The sequence below is a fragment of the Oncorhynchus mykiss genome, chromosome 12, assembly GCF_057628025.1.
Source record: "Oncorhynchus mykiss isolate SJ-2025 chromosome 12, ASM5762802v1, whole genome shotgun sequence".
Lineage (NCBI taxonomy): Eukaryota > Metazoa > Chordata > Actinopteri > Salmoniformes > Salmonidae > Oncorhynchus > Oncorhynchus mykiss.
Window position 1 is genome coordinate 94,934,052 of NC_143033.1, and position 4,054 is coordinate 94,938,105.

The window sequence follows — 4,054 nt, forward strand, 5'->3', positions numbered from 1 at the left end:
GTCATCCTCTAACCTGTCCCTGTATTAAACAGAGGCCATCCTCTAACCTGTCCCTGTATTAAACAGAGGTCATCCTCTAACCTGTCCCTGTATTAAACAGAGGTCATCCTCTAACCTGTCCCTGTATTAAACAGAGGTCATCCTCTAACCTGTCCCCGTATTAAACAGAGGTCATCCTCTAACCTGTCCCTGTATTAAACAGAGGTCATCCTCTAACCTGTCCCTGTATTAAACAGAGGTCATCCTCTAACCTGTCCCTGTATTAAACAGAGGTCATCCTCTAACCTGTCCCTGTATTAAACAGAGGTCATCCTCTAACCTGTCCCTGTATTAAACAGAGGTCATCCTCTAACCTGTCCCTGTATTAAACAGTCATCCTCTAACCTGTCCCTGTATTAAACAGTCATCCTCTAACCTGTCCCTGTATTAAACAGAGGTCATCCTCTAACCTGTCCCTGTATTAAACAGAGGTCATCCTCTAACCTGTCCCTGTATTAAACAGAGGTCATCCTCTAACCTGTCCCCGTATTAAACAGAGGTCATCCTCTAACCTGTCCCTGTATTAAACAGTCATCCTCTAACCTGTCCCCGTATTAAACAGAGGTCATCCTCTAACCTGTCCCTGTATTAAACAGAGGTCATCCTCTAACCTGTCCCTGTATTAAACAGAGGTCATCCTCTAACCTGTCCCTGTATTAAACAGAGGTCATCCTCTAACCTGTCCCTGTATTAAACAGAGGTCATCCTCTAACCTGTCCCTGTATTAAACAGAGGTCATCCTCTAACCTGTCCCTGTATTAAACAGAGGTCATCCTCTAACCTATCCCTGTATTAAACAGAGGTCATCCTCTAACCTGTCCCTGTATTAAACAGAGGTCATCCTCTAACCTGTCCCTGTATTAAACAGAGGTCATCCTCTAACCTGTCCCTGTATTAAACAGAGGTCATCCTCTAACCTGTCCCTGTATTAAACAGTCATCCTCTAACCTGTCCCTGTATTAAACAGTCATCCTCTAACCTGTCCCTGTATTAAACAGAGGTCATCCTCTAACCTGTCCCTGTATTAAACAGAGGTCATCCTCTAACCTGTCCCTGTATTAAACAGAGGTCATCCTCTAACCTGTCCCTGTATTAAACAGAGGTCATCCTCTAACCTGTCCCCGTATTAAACAGTCATCCTCTAACCTGTCCCTGTATTAAACAGAGGTCATCCTCTAACCTGTCCCTGTATTAAACAGTCATCCTCTAACCTGTCCCTGTATTAAACAGAGGTCATCCTCTAACCTGTCCCTGTATTAAACAGAGGTCATCCTCTAACCTGTCCCTGTATTAAACAGAGGTCATCCTCTAACCTGTCCCCGTATTAAACAGAGGTCATCCTCTAACCTGTCCCTATATTAAACAGTCATCCTCTAACCTGTCCCTGTATTAAACAGAGGTCATCCTCTAACCTGTCCCTGTATTAAACAGAGGTCATCCTCTAACCTGTCCCTGTATTAAACAGTCATCCTCTAACCTGTCCCTGTATTAAACAGAGGTCATCCTCTAACCTGTCCCTGTATTAAACAGTCATCCTCTAACCTGTCCCTGTATTAAACAGTCATCCTCTAACCTGTCCCTGTATTAAACAGAGGTCATCCTCTAACCTGTCCCTGTATTAAACAGAGGTCATCCTCTAACCTGTCCCTGTATTAAACAGAGGTCATCCTCTAACCTGTCCCTGTATTAAACAGAGGTCATCCTCTAACCTGTCCCTGTATTAAACAGAGGTCATCCTCTAACCTGTCCCTGTATTAAACAGAGGTCATCCTCTAACCTGTCCCTGTATTAAACAGAGGTCATCCTCTAACCTGTCCCCGTATTAAACAGAGGTCATCCTCTAACCTGTCCCTGTATTAAACAGAGGTCATCCTCTAACCTGTCCCTGTATTAAACAGAGGTCATCCTCTAACCTGTCCCTGTATTAAACAGAGGTCATCCTCTAACCTATCCCTGTATTAAACAGAGGTCATCCTCTAACCTGTCCCTGTATTAAACAGTCATCCTCTAACCTGTCCCTGTATTAAACAGTCATCCTCTAACCTGTCCCTGTATTAAACAGTCATCCTCTAACCTGTCCCCGTATTAAACAGTCATCCTCTAACCTGTCCCTGTATTAAACAGTCATCCTCTAACCTGTCCCTGTATTAAACAGAGGTCATCCTCTAACCTGTCCCTGTATTAAACAGAGGTCATCCTCTAACCTGTCCCTGTATTAAACAGAGGTCATCCTCTAACCTGTCCCTGTATTAAACAGTCATCCTCTAACCTGTCCCTGTATTAAACAGAGGTCATCCTCTAACCTGTCCCTGTATTAAACAGAGGTCATCCTCTAACCTGTCCCTGTATTAAACAGAGGTCATCCTCTAACCTGTCCCTGTATTAAACAGAGGTCATCCTCTAACCTGTCCCTGTATTAAACAGAGGTCATCCTCTAACCTGTCCCTGTATTAAACAGTCATCCTCTAACCTGTCCCTGTATTAAACAGAGGTCATCCTCTAACCTGTCCCCGTATTAAACAGAGGTCATCCTCTAACCTGTCCCTGTATTAAATAGAGGTCATCCTCTAACCTGTCCCTGTATTAAACAGTCATCCTCTAACCTGTCCCTGTATTAAACAGAGGTCATCCTCTAACCTGTCCCTGTATTAAACAGAGGTCATCCTCTAACCTGTCCCTGTATTAAACAGAGGTCATCCTCTAACCTGTCCCTGTATTAAACAGAGGTCATCCTCTAACCTGTCCCTGTATTAAACAGAGGTCATCCTCTAACCTGTCCCTGTATTAAACAGAGGTCATCCTCTAACCTGTCCCTGTATTAAACAGAGGTCATCCTCTAACCTGTCCCTGTATTAAACAGAGGTCATCCTCTAACCTGTCCCTGTATTAAACAGAGCCATTACTTAACCACACCTTTACTGACTCGCTCTGTTCATTGGTCATCACATTATTACAAGTTGTTAAAAACACTGAATTACTTTGCTGTTACAGTATAAATCATTGGCATCGACCATACCAGTCATTTACCGGTAATATTATATGAAATAAGTGTATTTGATATTAAAACCCACATTCAATATTTATTTTATTTAACCTTTATTTAACTAGGCAAGTCAGTTAAGAACAAATTCTTATTTTCAATGACAGCCTAGGAACAGTGGGTTAACTGCCTTGTTCAGGGGCAGAATGACAGATTTTTACCTTGTCAGCTCGGGGGTTCAATCTTGCAACCTTCTGGTTACTGACCCATCGCTCTAACCACTATCTCTGTGCAGGTCGGAAGTCTGTGGGAATAGAGCCATTGCACTCTCTCCAAGTATGATTGGCTGAATACTAGGGCTGGCCACTCTCTCCAAGTATGATTGGCTGAATACTAGGGCTGGCCACTCTCTCCAAGTATGATTGGCTGAATACTAGGGCTGGCCACTCTCTCCAAGTAAGATTGGCTGAATACTAGGGCTGGCCACTCTCTCCAAGTATGATTGGCTGAATACTAGGGTTGGCCACTCTCTCCAAGTATGATTGGCTGAATACTAGGGCTGGCCACTCTCTCCAAGTATGATTGGCTGAATACTAGGGCTGGCCACTCTCTCCAAGTATGATTGGCTGAATACTAGGGCTGGCCACTCTCTCCAAGTATGATTGGCTGAATACTAGGGCTGGCCACTCTCTCCAAGTATGATTGGCTGAATACTAGGGCTGTCCACTCTCTCCAAGTATGATTGGCTGAATACTAGGGCTGTCCACTCTCTCCAAGTATGATTGGCTGAATACTAGGGCTGTCCACTCTCTCCAAGTATGATTGGCTGAATACTAGGGCTGGCCACTCTCTCCAAGTATGATTGCCTGAATACTAGGGCTGGCCACTCTCTCCAAGTATGATTGGCTGAATACTAGGGCTGTCCACTCTCTCCAAGTATGATTGCCTGAATACTAGGGCTGGCCACTCTCTCCAAGTAAGATTGGCTGAATACTAGGGCTGTCCACTCTCTCCAAGTATGATTGCCTGAATACT

General features: G+C 44.1%; 1 long non-coding RNA gene across 2 annotated transcripts; it reads right to left on the bottom strand.

Moving 5' to 3' along the window:
* Positions 1-207: 207 nt before the first annotated feature.
* Positions 208-1,115, bottom strand: LOC149979457 (uncharacterized). Of its 2 annotated transcripts, XR_016484814.1 has the most exons (4): positions 988-1,115; positions 583-956; positions 385-517; positions 208-353 (listed from the first exon to the last, which is right to left on the bottom strand). It is a non-coding gene; the product is annotated as an uncharacterized LOC149979457 (long non-coding RNA). The 2 variants fall into 2 exon arrangements; XR_016484813.1 differs by having other exon boundaries at positions 385-956.
* Between the last annotated feature and the right edge of the window lie 2,939 nt (positions 1,116-4,054).